Source organism: Aegilops tauschii, chromosome 2 (genome assembly GCF_002575655.3).
Source record: "Aegilops tauschii subsp. strangulata cultivar AL8/78 chromosome 2, Aet v6.0, whole genome shotgun sequence".
Lineage (NCBI taxonomy): Eukaryota > Viridiplantae > Streptophyta > Magnoliopsida > Poales > Poaceae > Aegilops > Aegilops tauschii.
In genome coordinates, this window is record NC_053036.3 from 641,858,502 (window position 1) to 641,873,846 (window position 15,345).

At 48.5% G+C, this 15,345-nt stretch overlaps 2 long non-coding RNA genes across 4 annotated transcripts; both read right to left on the reverse strand.

The window, feature by feature from the left end:
• Positions 1–1,541: 1,541 nt before the first annotated feature.
• Positions 1,542–6,504, reverse strand: LOC141041861 (uncharacterized). Its single transcript, XR_012203638.1, has 2 exons — positions 3,092–6,504; positions 1,542–1,828 (listed from the first exon to the last, which is right to left on the reverse strand). It is a non-coding gene; the product is annotated as an uncharacterized lncRNA (long non-coding RNA).
• Positions 6,505–6,778: 274 nt separating this feature from the next.
• On the reverse strand, positions 6,779–14,381 carry LOC109756948 (uncharacterized). 3 transcript variants are annotated; one of them, XR_006670856.2, is made up of 5 exons: positions 14,150–14,381; positions 12,921–14,064; positions 10,029–12,561; positions 9,336–9,466; positions 6,779–9,117 (listed from the first exon to the last, which is right to left on the reverse strand). It is a non-coding gene; the product is annotated as an uncharacterized lncRNA (long non-coding RNA). The 3 variants fall into 3 exon arrangements; XR_002231405.4 differs by having other exon boundaries at positions 10,029–10,227; positions 10,531–14,064; XR_002231404.4 differs by having other exon boundaries at positions 10,029–14,064.
• Positions 14,382–15,345: the final 964 nt, after the last annotated feature.

Below are 15,345 nucleotides of genomic sequence, written 5' to 3' on the forward strand. Positions count from 1 at the left end.
AATAGCGAGAGGTGAATGATTAAGAATTGCATCGGCATGAGAAAACATTGAAACGAGGAAAAGATATGATCAACAAAGCTTGACTTGAATCCACCGGAGAAGAAAAACGAGTGAAGAGTGACGAACTTGAAGCTCCGTTGGCATCTTCATGAGAATCACCGGATAAGAATATTGAAAAAAAAAGAATGAAGAGACTTCACAACATTAAAATGATCCTTGAATAAGAAATCTGGTTCCTTGAAGAAAAGGGTGGGAGGAAGGGAAAAACAAAGGCAACTTGGAGACGGGTGAAACAAACACCGTTCTGAAGGGCTAGTAATAGATCTTGCGACTGTTGAAGTGATCGGATCCACTTGAAGAGAAACACGCCGGTTAAAAGGATTGACATGACAAACTCGATGATCGAGAAGGATTAGTATTCACATAGAAGTATGAGAACACCACTTGGAAAAGGTATGGAATCAACATTTGACTTCGAAGCAACTCGAATACCACAACTCAAAACAAAAACAAAGGATTGGCTTGCAGAATAAGCCGAAACAAACATATGATAGAGATTTCGTCCGAAGTTTTCGTGGTGGGGCCTACACGGGCTCGATCGTACAGCACCATCATGTACAAGGCAGTGCACATGACATACGAAGCGTCCCCGAGTCGGCATAGCCAAGGACTCTTTAAGACACAACGAGACTACTGTAAAATCGACCGTGAATAGGCGGACCACTAGACGTCGAACCCCAATGTCATATCATAGATCTGTCGGAAAGAAATCCTAAGAGCTACTTGAATTCCCACCTATGAAACTTCCGAACCTTTCCGGTTATGCAATCAGGTGTTGGGGATACAGGGGAAGCATAATATCTCACCCAAACTAGCAAATCCTACATCCAGCTGTATCCATCCTTCAACACATAACCAAGAAACCTTCGGAAATCATCTACCTCAACCTTCGAAAAGCATCCGTTATCCAAGTTATGGCAATACTCCCGAACTCCCGCCCCAGTACTGGGTGGCGTCGAGGTTATCTCACCAACGAACTGCATAAAAGAGATTTTCGATGTCGGCGTACTAAACTCAGGTATTCCAGAATTGCAACGATAAAATTATGACGACAACACCTCAGAGCTCAACTCCCCGGAACACTTCCACAAAACCCCTGACAGGAGGCACCAAGACAATGTTCTCATCATAAAACCATCGGAACGATTCCAAGATACCCGCGTGATCCTAAATTTTTTTAGTGAAATTTGAGAAGAGAAGAGTCAAAACTCTACGTCAGGATGCCTTACCAGAGCGATGAAGGAACTGGGGAGTAAAAATAATTCCTAAACTCTCCGATATATAATTCCTAAATGACTCAAAACATTTTTTTTCTAGACACAACTCGTCCGCTAATTCGATCAAGCAGTGGGGGCTCCTAAGGTCGGGGAAGGCTCTGATACCAACTTGTAACACCCTCGATGCGACTATATCTCCCACGTGTCGAGGCACGACTTAGAGGCATAATCGCATTGAAGGCATATGTCGCAAGTGAGGTAATCTTCACACAATCCATGTAATAAATAAGGGAAAGAGATACATAGTTGGCTTACAATCGCCACTTCACACAATTACAGGAATAAACATTACATCAATCAAATACACTCATGGTCCGACTACGGAACCAAAATGAAAGAAGAACCCCCAAATGCGACAAAGGTCCCCGATCGACCCCAACTGGGCTCCACTACTGATCAACTAGAACGAAACCATACAAAGGACAAGATCTTCATCGCGCTCCTCCTGAGCTTGGTTGCGTCATCTGCACGGACTTATCGGCACCTGCAAGCTGGTTTTGGAAGTATCTGTGAGCCACAGGGACTCAGCAATCTCGCACCCTCGCGATCAAGACTATTTAAGCTTATGGGTAAGGTAAAGGTACGAGGTGGAGCTGCAGCAAGCGACTAGCATATATGGTGGCTAACATACGCAAATGAGAGCGAGAAGAGAAGGCAAAGCACGATCGATAAAAGTATGATCAAGAAGTGATCCTAGACTACCTACGTCAAGCATAACTCCAACAACCGTGTTCACTTCCCGGACCCCGCCGGAAAGAGACCATCACGGTTACACACGCGGTTGATTCATTTTAATTACGGTCAACTTCAGGTTTTCTACAACCGGACGTTAACAAATTCCCATCTGCCCATAATCGCGGGCACGGCTTTCGAAAGTTCAAATCCCTGCAGGGTGTCCCAACTTAGCCCATCACAAGCTCTCACGGTCAACGAAGGAATAGACCTCCTCCCGAGACGTTCCGATCAGACTCGGTATCCCGGTACAACAAGACATTTCGACAGGGTAAAACTAAACCAGCAACACCGCCCGAATGTGCCGACAAATCCCGATAGGAGCTGCACATATCTCTTTCTCAGGGCACACTCAGATTGTCTTAGGTACGGGTAGGCCAGCCCAGAGTTGCCCCTGGTGGCCACCGGCAGCTGACAGGTGGACCAACACTCAGAGGAGCACTGGCCCGGGGGGGTAAAATAATGATGACCCTTGAGTCCGCGAAACCCAAGGGAAAAAGAGGCTAGGTGGCGAATGGTAAAACCAATGTTGGGCATTGCTGGAAGAGCTTTACTTAAGGCGAAATGTCAAGGGGTTCCCATTATAGCCCAACCGCGTAAGGAACGCAAAATCCGGGAACATAACACCGATATGACGGAAACTAGGGCGGCAAGAGTGGAACAAAACACCAGGCATAGGGCCGAGCCTTCCACCCTTTACCAAGTATATAGATGCATTAATTAAATAAGATATATAGTGATATCCCAACAAGTAAACAATGTTCCAACAAGGAACAACATCTCCATGTTCCAACAAGGAACAAACTTCAATCTTCACCTGCAACTAACAACGCTATAAGAGGGGCTGAGCAAAGCGGTAACATAGCCAATCAACGGTTTGCTAGGACAAGGTGGGTTAGAGGTTTGACATGGCAATTGGGAGGCTGACAAGCAAAAGGTAGGCATCGTAGCATTGGCATAGCAAGAGCGAGCAAACTAGCATAGCAAAGATAGTAGTGATTTCGAGGGTATGATCATCTTGCCTGAAATCCCGCAAGGAAGAAGAACGAGTCCATGAAGAAGACAAACGGACGCAGACGAACGGGTCCTCACACACACGACGTTACCGGATCCAACACGAAGAAGCAATCACCGGAAAAGAAGCACACAACATAGTAAACAACCACCACATAATCATGGCACGATGCACAAACAAATGATGCATGTCCGATTTAAATAGGCATGGCATGGCAAAATGCACAAACAATCCTACAAATTAAGTGGAGCTCAATATGCAACGAGTTGCATATTGACGGAACACCACATCAATTATTTAGTTCGATCTCGTTTATGTACCCAACAATATTAAATGTTGTTAAACATGGCAAGAGAATCATAATAAAACTATCTAATTAGGCAAGTTTAAATGAGGCCGGAATAACAAACAATAATTCCGGTAGATCCCCACATGCATTTATCAATCTGGTGCAACAACAATTTTAAACATTTTAATTGTTGTTATCATGATGCGGATGACATGAACAAGTTTTATGCAATTTTTATTAAGAGTTGACATGAGCATTATGAAGCATTTGGTCGTCATGGCGGAACAAAAGGGGTGCCACGGCAACTACAACGGAAATGGTGCCACGGCAACATTCCGGTGATCCGACAACTAGTTGAGATGTCGGTGCAAGAAACAAATGTGAGATGTGTGGAATGTGAAAGAGGTACGGGGAGTGATCCCGGATACCGGGTTTCCCACGTATCGGTGGCAAGGAAAATGAGTGACAAAACGGACACGGTGCGAACACAAGCATCTCATACATCACACAACATTTGATTCACGGGCGTCGTCTCGGTGGTTATACCTTCCAAGGGAGCATTCTCGAGCGGTTCGAGTTCGTAGAGGAAGTAGTTTTTCTCGCGACGGCAGTAGTGGAAGTAGACATTCTCGCACGCTCTAGGGTCGACGGTAGAGGTTCTCGCGATCTCGGCGACGGTGATGGAACATGACGATCCGGATAGGGTACTTGGCAACATGCACGTCGTCGGTAGCTGTGCACAATCGTTGTCGGACTTGACGGTTTCGAGGTCTTCGGACGTAGTGGTACATGTTCGTTTTTCGGAGAGGTACATGGCATTCTTCGGTCACAGGTACTTGACGTTTTGCTATCCGGGTCTTCGACGACGGTCGTTGTACACATGACGTTGGGGTACTTGTCGGTCCACGAAGTCGATCTCCGAGGTCTTGCCGGATCCACAGCGACGGTTGTTGTTCACTCGACGGCCCTCGGCGGCGGTAGTCGTACACGGTTCGTAGAGGTACTTGACGTCCACGGGGTCGACGGTAGGCGTTCTAGGCATCGGGCGTCCAGGTACTTGCCAGGCTTGAAGAAGGTACTTGTCGACAGGAAACCATAGAGGCGGTCTTGTGTCCCTGTGTTCACTAGTCTTGGCAACGACAGGAAAGGCAGCGGGGCGACGTCCTTGTCGGACGGAGCTGGTACATGCGAACCATGGCGAGGCCGAAGGTGGGTCTCGGGCAGGAGGTGAAGAAGACGACATGGACGCAATCTCCGGCGAGAAGGCAAAGCAGAGAAGGCTGGGGTCGAGCACGGGGAGGCTAGATGCCGGCAGCGAGGAAGGACGGCGCGGCGCGGAGAGCTGGTGGTGGCGCTCCTGGACGCAGCGGGAGGAAGAGCATCCCGGCACTGCTCGGGAGGCGCGAAGCAGAGGCGCGGGGAGGGAGCCGCACGGAGAGGGAGGAGGGCGCGGGGACCGGGACCGGGTCCGGCGAGGAGCTGTGGGCGCCGGCGACTGCAGGCGACGGCGGTGCTCCCCGGGTCCGGTGAGGCGCTGTGGTCGCGCGAGGAGGCGGGCGAACGGGCCAGGCGGCGGCCGACGACGGATGCGGGCGCGGGTGCTCGAGGGGCTCCTCTCCTCGAGCACTCGGGCGACGAGGATTAGGCGACGAGGATTAGGCGAGGAGGAGGCACGGTCGCGGCCTGGTGCTGCAGAGGGAGGCGCGCGGGATCGAGAGGGAGAGAGTGAGATGGGGATCGGGATGAGCGAGGGAGATGGCGGCGCTGGAGGAAGGGTTCGAGGGGAAGAGAGGGATCGAGGGACAGAGCTAGGGTTGGTTATCGGTGCGGCTGGGCTTCAGGAGGGTTGGTGGGCCTAGGAGGCCGGCCCAGCGAAGAGGGAGGCGGCTGGGCTCTCCACTCCCTCTCTTTTCAAAACTCTTATAAAAACAGAAAAGCAAAGAAAGAAAAGGAGAGAAAAGGAATGAGTGGACAAGAATTTGGGCATGCGGATAATTTCCTGGACTCACAAAAATGAGCTTGACCCAAGAAAAATGGAGTGGGCAAGATTGCAAGAATTAAATTCAAATTCATTTGAATTTAATTTAAAAGGTTTGAACAAGGACTAGGATTTAGAAGAGTCCAAAAATGTTGAGAATTTAGGAGGAGCCTCGATAAATGGGAAAAGAAATGTTGGCAAAGTTTGGGGACCAAACTTGAAGTAGAAAGGGAGTGGGGATTTTTCAATTGTGTTTTGGTTAATTCCAAAAGAATGGAGTATTTTTATTTTAGCTCTCTAATAATATTGAGAGGCTTCAATATGTTATAAAGAGATATCACAAGTGACTTCCCTCGATTTAAATGGATCAAAGGCCCATGCAATTTATTTAGTTGAGTAGCAAAAGATTTATGAGATGATGGCATGATAACATGATATGCAATGCATGACACGCAAGCAATGACAAGGCAACAACAGCGAATAACTGAACGACACCTGGCACATCGGTCTCGGGGCGTTACATCACAACCCCACAGTGAGATCTTTTTTAGCCCAACGGATCCATCAACAATGACAGTCTGAAGTCCACTCCCTCTTCTTGCTGCACTGCAAAGAGTCAAGCTTGACGTGCCTCTTGACGTAATGTCATTTCTAGAAAATTCAAGAATCTCCATCTGCTCCATCTCGGATAACAAGCTGCTATCGTAATTGCGGCAGGTAGACTTTGTTATCCGGAGTTTGCGAATATTACGCAAACGTCCTCGTAGATGGCTCATGTCCCAGTTGTCAGCTCCCATTACGTTTAACTCTATGAGCTGGGTCATGAGATCCATCGTATATGCAGATAAGATCCAAGACCAGTCCATGTAGCGCAGGTCAAGCATCCACAAGCTCTGGAAGCATGCCTCTCTTCTTGTGAATCTATGCTTCTTTGCAGGTCTTGACAATGGTCAAGCCACAGAAATCGAAGGCGGTGGCAGCAGAGAAACGGGGGCGATGAGAAACTGAAGGCACACCGTGACAGTTTCAGCACACTGATCTGGTCTGAATTATTAAATATGCTGTTGCGGAGAAGCCCGCCTGGATTTAGTACAGATCCACATGTTTCTGTTGAAATCCAGTATGGTTGGTGATCGGCAGACCTTGCCATGTGAGAAGTATGAAAATCCTCTTCCTTGCTTGTTTGTCGAGACAACTTGTCAATACAAAATCTCATTTCTTGGTGTAGACTGTAGAGCATGCGCCACCTGCCAACACTCAAGAATACCCTGTCCCTGTTGTATGATCCCATCAAATATCCAGAAACTGGGAGCATGGAGAGGAGTAAATGGCACTAGTGGTCACAGAACTTGTGTGGTGGGTGCACTTTAGTCACACTACTCGCAAACCGGAAAAACTGGTCACAGAACTTGCGTTTCGGGTGCACATTGGTCAAAACTGACTGACTCCGTTAGTTTTTTTTACAGCAAAGCCCCTAAACTTTTTGTATGGGTTTTTTCTTGCAAAAAAACACCATCATAGACGCCTACAAGGTGTTCGATGAAATGAAAGAACGTCCGCGTAGTTGTTGATGTGCTACACCGGCATTCTGAGTTTGTCGTCCAGCCTCTGCACCAAACACCGAGGACGCAGCACATACGCACGCGCAGACTGAAGCACGCACACACCACGCAGCACACAATACACTCCACGAGCACGCACACAGCACACACCACATCACGCACACACCAGATCACGCGCGCAACACACATCAAGCGCACACATCTGGCTCCCTGACTACACGCCCTCCGTAGCTCCCACACAACAACGACACGACGACTGACTTGCCCAGAGACCAACGCGACAGTCCTTGTTGGAGATGACCGGCGAGGCGGCAACCGAGCGGAACTGGGCCAGGAGGCAGGAGCCCTCCGCGACGACGACCCCCGGCCCTAGAGCCAACTCTGCCGGTTGTCCTGGGAGAAGGTGTCGTCGGCGAGCTCTTTTACAGGCCTGCATGTCGGCATGGCGCCAGAGCGCACCGGCGGAGCCCCTCAGCAGGTTGAGCCCGACGACGTCCACACATCCTTGCCCCTCATCCTGACGCCGAGGACGGCGTGGGTGTCGTGCCTGTTGATATAGGTGCCCTTGTACGTGTATGTGAATTTGAGCGCCTTTCTGGCGCTGGCGAGCAGCAGCTCGGCATACTCCCAATGGCGACGGCATTCTTCCCTGTGCGTGCACGGTGGCGACACGTTGCTGCCACCATCGTGGTCGCTTCGCAATGTCAGGGGAGGTGGCGGTGGCAACTGGCAAGCACAGTGGCGGGTTGCCGGCAAACGACGTCGCGTTGAATAAGATGATCGAGTTGCTGGTTCAGCGGCACCATGTTGGATTGCTCTGCTGAGCTGGTTCGCTCTTAGGTCCACCGTCCACGTACACCAGTGAGGCAGCAGGAAGTGAGGCTCACTGGCTGGTCAGGTTGTTCCTGCTAGGGTTCAGCTTGAGAGGCCGCTTCAGCCGACCAACCTCCCGCGGGATGCCTTGGAGCCGCTTGTTGCCGAGAAGTTTTTGCGGCGACGGTAAGCTGCCGATGGACGCTGGCAGCGAGCCATTGAACTTGTTGGTCGACAGGTTCAGCGGCGACATCATATTCCTCTCCTTCGCCGACATGCTATCGGGGCGCTCTGTAACTTAGCACCGGCGGGTATAGGAAGCCAAGTGGGAGCTCGCGGGTGAGCGCCAGCTAGGGCCAATCGCAGAGCCCCTCCCGCACGGTGGCAGGGCACCAGAACGTGGCACTGCCGTCCGTCGTTTCATCGAATACCTTGTCTGCGTCTACCGTGGTGTTTTTCCCGCAAGGAAAGCCCGTATCAGTTTTGGGGGTTTGCTGCAAAAAAACTAACGGAGTCGGTCAGTTTTGACCAACTTGCATCCGAAGCACAAGTTCTGTGACCAGTATTTCCGGATTGTGAGTAGTGTGACTAAAGTGCACCCACCGCACAAGTTATATGACTGTCAGTGCCATTTACTCGCATGGAGAGTCCACTCATAGTCAATGATATTTTGGCTCATGTAACTCCGCTCCAACATGTACGAGTAGCACTCAGCAACAGTTGCAGGATCCAGGCCATGCTTGCAGGAGACGTCCTTAGCTTCTTCAAGAAGTAGATAGGACCAGAGATCTTGTGGGTCTCGCTTAGAGCGCGAAGCTGAGAGAAGAACATCAGTTGTGTTCTTTGCCACAACCTTGTCTCGCAGCTTGGGGTCGAGCCGAAACCTCCCTTGGAAGGTCCAAAGCATCTTGCTACTCAAGTATCCATATAGGGAAAGACCGAGGTTAAATGTGTCAATCTCCTCGCTGCTTCCGTTGTGAAGAACCAGAAGAAACCTGCGGCTCTGCATGCTCCTATGGATCTCAGCCGTGACTTCTGCTATCTCAGTGCGAGAGCCTTGATCCATACCGCTGAAATCATCATCCTCATCTTGCTTGTCAAACATCTTCCTCACCCAACCGGGAAGCTTCAGCTGCTCTGAGATTTCCCTCTGCACCGCTCTTCTGCTCTCCCACTTTGAGGAGTCAATGTGGATGACTTGCTCAAACTCCAGTCCTGGGGGGCCTTGTTTGTTCCTTTGGTGCCAGCCGCTGGGCCACGGCTCGCAGGACGGCAGATGCCCCCAGGCCATCCCAGCCATCAAAGTAGATAGCATTCTCTCTGCTTCTAGTGTTTTTGAGTTCATCAAGAATTCGTTCAGCAGCTGCATCAATGGTGTCCGCCTTTATAACCTGAGTGAACATGCGCACACATGTAGCGATAAGGTGATCATTAGTTCGAACTAGTGAATCAACTAATGATACAATAGGTACGTGATGCAGTTAAGTGCTGCAATCTCACAGTTTTGTGTGGAACGATTACAACTGAATAACAGCAAATTCGCAAATTAAGCTAGGAGGTAAAATAAAGCATGCAAAATGGAATGAAAGGTGTTTCATAAGTGTCATACCTCAGTTCGCATGATTAACTGTCAGATCTGTGGATCTCCAGCCACTACATTTATTTCATTTTGGGCTTACACTCATCAATTGTCAATCTTGTTTGCAAGCTCCAGCAGATAAATTTCTTGTCGATCTGTTTCTGTATACATTCATACACAAAAAAGAGCAATTGTTATTATTAATTTTGCATGTATGGACACATGCTACTCTATATAAATCCTATGTTGCACCGATACGGCGACACCGATACGGCGATACGAGTACGGCGATACGGGATACCGGAATCTGTAGAAACAGCAATATGCGGTACGGCAAGTATATATATAAATAATTATAAAATGACATGTAATAAAAGCCAACATAATAAAATGTGTGAGATGAGATCAAAATGTTGCCATGGAACTCCCTATAATGCCATGTTGTACTTCTATCTCCTTCCCTAGCAATAGACAGCAGCAACAACATCAGCAAGTAATAATTTTATCCCACAAACATCAACAAGCAGCAACACAGCAAGCACACCCCACATGGAAGCCAGCAAGCAGCCAAACATACATCAGATCCAAATTAGTATAGTACTACTACTACCTAACGAGAGAGTCTGCTACTACGGTCTAAGGAAGCCAGCAAGCAGCCAAGCATGCATCAAGATCAAGCACACATCAGTACATCACTAGGGGCTCGGGGTAATTGCTGTTTACCTTGTGAGTTGCGACGGCGGTGGAGAAGAGCAGAAGATTCAAGCGGAGAGGCGATTCCAGCCGGTGGGGGCGAGTTGAGGCGGCAGCGAGGCAATTCCAGCGGCGCCGGTGAGCCACTCTAGGCGGCGAGTGACTCCAGTCTGCGGCTGCGGCCGGCGGGGAGGCTTGTCCAGCGGCGACGGCTCCCTCGTGCAAGCTCCTGTCGTGCGAATAAAACAAAAGAGAGGGGGCCCAGATGCTAGGGTTAGCCATGGGCCTTCCAGTGGGCTGCCATGTCGCTCCCGTATCGTAGACGATGCACAGGACGTATCGACGTTTTTTCTTTTCTTTTTAAATCAGAAAATAGGATACTTCGCCGATAACCGTATCCTAGCCGTATCGTGCGTATCCCCATATCAGAAACGTTTAGTACGCCGATACTCCAGTTTCTGGCATATCGGTGCTTCGTAGTATAAATCTGAAGCAGGCAGGTAGATTGAGTACAGGTGAAATAGTTATGTACCTTGCTTCAGTTGAATAATTGGTACCATCCAGAGAGTAGCCAGATAGAAGCCAAATGTGGTTGAGGAGCGACTACAAGCTGGACAGAGAGCAAAACTTAGGAAGTGTAGTGTATGTAGAAATGCCTTAGACAAGCAAGGCGGTGTTATTCCTTACACCTTTTTCTTTTTCTTTTAGTAAAGCCACGAATCAATCCTTTGCTTGTAGCTGCAGGATTTGAAGATAAAAGCCTTCAAAGGAGACAAAGAAAAGTTGCAAGTATTCCTCTCCTGCTAGCGCCTTACACCTTTTCCTTTGGTAAAGCAACAAATCAATCCTTTGCTTGTAGCTAGCCGGTTGCAGGATTGAGAGATAAAGCTAAAAATAAAAGAAAGGGTACAATGCTCCCTTTCCTGCTAGTTATTGAACTTCTTTGTGAGAATAGGTGTACACGATTTATGATGATAGAGCTCTTTGGATTTGTGCCAGTGTGGCATATGCGTCCATGATTCCCTGTCTTGATTTATGATACAGATTTTCAGGATTTCCTACTCCTAGAAGCGAATGAGGTTTTACATAGGCAATTGTCTGCCAGTTCCTGAATACACAGTACAGAAAAGTTGTTTTATTGTTCGCCTTTACAGCTAATATATGTCATTTACCATGAAACTAGGGCATTCTGAAATAGGATTACATTTTCTGCGACATTTTCCTTGTTCTGGAGACCACCCTAACTTCATTTTAGCATGGAGGTCAAAATAAATAAATATGAAATGAACGAATAACAAGCTAAGAGTACCTTTAACCACCATACTGCTTGACAATGGCATCTAGTGTTCAATCTTCAAAAGCATGATCGACCAAAATTGAGGAAAGCGGGCTTGGCCTTAGTTTATTTTTCGGCTGTAGAGTGTTCTCTATGCATGTCCATTTCAAGCATTTGGCATTACTCTGCCCCTGTTATGTGTAGGCCCAACCCTGTCTCCGATGCATGCATGGCTAGAAGTTGCAGGTCGGCAGCAACAGCTTTTGCATTCCTTACTAGTTAAGGCAGTAGTAGTAGAAACGAAGCTTACTAGATAAGCTAGTATGTGACGCAAGTGCTTACTTCATATCTAGCAGATATTTTGCTTAGGTCGGTTCGTGACCACTATATAAGGAGCTGTGCTCCATCGATGTAACTTATTCCACTCCGATCAATTCAAGTAGTATCTTTTCTCAAGTGTAGCTCCATCGGTGCATGCTTCACTAGTGTGTGTGTGCGTACTAGCCTAGAGAGCCTGAGCGTACCATCACTTTGCTCTTCCACCGGTCATCTATCAGTATACTCGAGTGCTAGCGAGTAGTTCTGGGCTAACATTATGACGTTGCACTCCAAGAATATGGCATGAGACCAGGCCCTGAGGATATGGCATGTTAGCTCGACCAGCATCTTATTCGCTGGTGATAAGAGACCACTGGTTCTGGAAATCCAGGGATCTCCCAAAACTAAGACATGCAGCATGAGGTCATTGGATACCTAGAGATGAAAAGACAACCTTCATTCAGTTAACGGTTCCAGCATGAGGAAGCACGAAAGATAGAAACCAGAGAAGAGCAGTAAAAGCCCCGACCAAAGGGGAATTCTCCAAGAGAGGTTCACAGATTTCAGGTCAGCAAGTTTCCTAGATACCATTGGTGAATTGACCATAGGCACAATGATGCCAGATTAATTGTAGGCAGACAAAGGGCGAGTTCTTCAATCCCTGGTGTAACTGCTTTCTGAATCCATTCGATGATATAATGATGGTCCTTCGTATTGTAATTTGGAACCAACCAAAAGGCTGAGTTTCCTCACCCGGTGCCCGAATGGTTTGCTCAGAATGTGGTCGATTCTGGTTCTGAAATCTCTAGCTGTTATCTTTTCAAACACATCTGCCTCCAAGCCCAAAGTGTCCCTACTCCAAATGAGGTTGAGATGGCATCTCCAGGAACACATAAAGGACCGAGATACGCAGGTGGCTCGGGCAGCATCTCTCAGCGGTATCAAGGAATGTATATAGTGCCAGACGTCCTGCACACAAAAGCGCCCGAGAAAAGTTCAGAATCGGCACTGTAAGATACACGCGTGTGATCGCACAAAGCGCACAATGTTACAAAGATGCAGCCTGCATTGGAATGTGCTGTATGTTGAGCACCGCCACCTAGTACGTTCCTACTTAATTTATCGGATGTCCCCGAAGGGACCGTTCCTACTTAATTTAGGCATAGTCAACAAGCATTTGCTAACCAAGATATGATGTGCTACAAATGAGTAAACACACAGTGCAAAATGCAATCAGCAGATACTATACAGCCCAACAGCTAGCTGCTAGATCCCAATACACAGCAGGTAAAATGATGGATATGCAATGCACTTGAAATTCAAGGCACCTCCGGGAGATCTGGGCCCTCCGTTTGGGCAGCGTCAGTGCGAGGAGCGCCGTATGGTTGCCGGCGAGGACGAGACGCTCCGAGATCTTCCATCAAACTCCGAAGGAAGTGGGAAGTGGGGGTAGGAGGAGGTCACCGCCGGAGAGGAAACCGCCGCCGACGAGGAGGAGGACCCCGCTCCGCCGTCTCGTGCTCTGTCCGCGGAAGGGCGTCGGCGGCGCTGGGCTGGGCTGGGTATCCGGGAGTGGACAGGCCTCCAAATAACTATGGGCCGCCTCCACCCACAAACTACTAACCATCACCTAGAGCTTATAGGCGCCGGCGCGCCGGCCGAAAGTTTCGGCCGGTCGCATCCCGTGCGTCCGCTACGCTAACTGCCAACCGTCAGATCAGGAGTGTTTTGTCCCCCACATCTCGCATCCAAACACGCACGAGAGAAAAAAAAAGATGCGGCCCACCAGATCGCCAAAATCCCTCGCATCCCTGCCCCCCACCCGCACAGCTGCCGGAGTCTTGCTCTCCACCTCGTCGTCGACAGCTTCATTCCAGCAAAAATGACGACGCAGTCCGGCACCATCGATTTCGCCGTTGCAGCAAAATGCTTCACCGACTCCAGCAATTGGATCCGCTGGTTCCAGCAAACAAACACAACACAAGTTGCAAAAAATAGTTATCGCCGGTCAACTGCATGCGACATCGCGATCCACCACCATGAGTTCACCAGTCCCAGCACCCTTCGACCCCAATTCCGGCAAAACAGAGAGGTGGTTCCAGCAAAAAAACACGGAGAGCAGGATGTCGCCGGTTTGAAACAAAAAAAACATGGTTCCAGCAAAAAACAATATGGTTCCAGCAGAAAAGCGATATGGTTCCAGCAAAAACTATAAATTGTTTCTAGTAAACAATGTTATGATCCAGCAAAAACTAAACATGGTTTCAACAAAATTGTGATACGGTTCCAGCAAAATTGAAAAGGTTTCCAGCAAAATTGAAATATCAATGCAGCAAAAAAATCATGCCGGCCATCGCCGTCCCAGCGCCATCCTCCTCGGTTGTAGCAAAGTCAAATGCTGGTTCCAGCAAAAATTCTATGCAGCAAAAAATCCTGGAGGCCATCGCCGTCGCCGCCCAAAACTATCCTCCCCTGTTGCAGCAAAATCGAAAGATGGTTCCAGCAAAAATCAAAACCGGTTCCAGCAAAAAAAAAACAAAAATATGGATGAACTTACCGCAGTCACCGCCCACCACCGCCGCCGCTGTCCCTGTTGACGCCGCTAGCAGCTCACCCATGGCGCAAAAGAATCCCCTCCTCCCAAGCAGATGAATCCATCCATGGACAGGTTGAATCCGCCCATGGCCTCCGCCCAAGCAGATGAATCCGGCCATGGTTGCTTGCAGCAGCGAGCATCTCAAGCAGTCTTGCGGGGGGTAGAACACATGGACGCAGGTGCGGAAGGTGAAATGAGCAGAAAAATGGGATCTGAGCGGTGGAGAAAAGAAGATAAGGAAGGTGGAAGCGGTTTCTAGATGTGTGGGGCCCGTGGCGCATGGCACGCGCGCGTGCGGCCGGCCGAACGCGCTGCCGGCGCACCAGCTCTAAACGTTTACCTTAAAAAAAACTAGAGCAACTAGTTGAGGAGCGCTTCTTCGGGAGAGAGCACGCCACCGCCATCACGTGTCGCGCTCTGGGCGTTTCATTCGGATTTTTTTTTTATTTTTTCACACGTGTTTTCGGCTTTTCAGATGGTTTATATCTGATTTTTTTTACGTTCCGGTTTTTCACCGGTTTTTCATAGCTTTTCTTGGCTTTTTAGATTGTTTTTTTCGTGAGAGGCATGATTTTGCTTCCGTGAGAGGCATGGTTTTGTTTCCGTGTGAGGCACTGCTGTGCCATTCGGAAACGAATTTTTTAACAAAACTCTTACGATTTTGTCGGTCGCTCGTACCAAGTTTCAGCAGTTTAAACTTAACAAAGTTTTAAAAACTCGTCAACACATATTCAAAATAGATCTCATTTCAAAGCCCTCGTCACAGGAAACGCAAATATGCAAGTGAAACTTAATTTGGCCTTTTGATTCAAAAGATATAAAAGATTGAGAATCGAAAGCAGAAAGAAAAATGGGGCTGCATGCCCCCTGCCCCTGCATGCTAAAAATCCAACGTACATCGCAACCCAGTAGTTGAGGCGATGACGGCAGGTATCCCCTTGATATGTAGTTATTGAGTAAATCATTTATGAGTAGGAGCTACTGGTACTCGCAAGTCTGATGGTGACATGATGTCATGCCCCTAATCTGTCGCATGTCGCCAAGGTGAAGACATCACGGAAACCGCGTGTGGAGTATAAGGCCCACATGCATTTCAAGATTATGTTTTGATCGATCCATAATATATAATTGGCATAGAATGTACAATAAAAGCTATA